Below are 1,255 nucleotides of genomic sequence, written 5' to 3' on the forward strand. Positions count from 1 at the left end.
ATCAGCGGGTGATACTGGGTAAAGCCTCCTAGTGCCCGTGACAAATACAGAGTATACATGGGCACACTGAACTTGATCCCACGATGATCTGCACAATATAGTAATGACTGAACAGCACTGCACAATAATATAAAGTCACAGGAACTATCCGGGCAAAAGGTAACACAGTCAAATGATGGCAATAGTCTCAGCGGATAGTAAACTCCAGGGGAGAACAACTCAGTCCAGCAAAATATGCAATACACCAGCACAGTCAATGAGAAGTATGCATACCGTGGTTCAGGAGCAGGCTGTCAGACAGGAGTGCAGAGATACCTGAACGGCTGGAGGCCGGCAGGATGCGAAGTCCCAGGAGGGTAGAAGCGGTAGTCAAGTAGGTGCAGCGCACAGGTAGGTAGACCAGCGGAGATGGGAACAAATACTCAGGAAGCAGTAGTATATAGGACTGGACACCTGGAGAACACTGAAGTGTAGAGATGGTCTAGACGAGATGAAAGCAGCGAGGCGTTGATCTGATGCAGACAGGCGAGTTGACACGGGCAGGAACACTGTAGAAGCACGGAGAGCGGATCAGCTGGCTGCAGACACGAATAGAACTGAAGGGTAGCGGCAAGCAGGACACTGCAGGTACACGGAGGCAGCGGATAGGAATCAGCAGGTGCAGTCTCGATGAAACACGGGAGAGTTGAAATGAGCTGGAACTGTTGAGCACGGAGACAGCGGATAGGAATCAGCTGGTGCAGTCTCGATGAAACACAGGAGAGTTGAAGTGAGCTGATAGCTGTAGTGCACGGAGGCAGCGGCTAGGAATCAGCTAATACAGTCACGATGAAACACAGGAGAGTTGAAGTGGTCTTGATAACTGTAGTGCACGGAGGCAGCGGATAGGAATCAGCTAATACAGTCACGATGAAACACAGGAGAGTTGAAGTGGTCTTGATAACTGTAGTGCACGGAGGCAGCGGATAGGAATCAGCTAATACAGTCACGATGAAACACAGGAGAGTTGAAGTGGTCTGGAAACCACAGGAATCAGCAGAGCTGAATACACGAGGAAACACAGGAACACCTTCAGAGGCTCATGGGAATGAGACTCCAAGATCAGGCAACGAGGTATGGAACTCAGGTGCTTTAAATAGGGAGTGTTGCCTGATCAGCCAATTAACTAAAAGGAACATGAACTGAAAGTTTGAAAGGGCTGCACATGCGCAGACCCTCAGGATGGTGGACTGCCACGGTTCCTAAACACACGGGA

Source organism: Mixophyes fleayi (assembly GCF_038048845.1).
Source record: "Mixophyes fleayi isolate aMixFle1 chromosome 2 unlocalized genomic scaffold, aMixFle1.hap1 SUPER_2_unloc_3, whole genome shotgun sequence".
Classification (NCBI taxonomy): Eukaryota; Metazoa; Chordata; class Amphibia; order Anura; family Limnodynastidae; genus Mixophyes; species Mixophyes fleayi.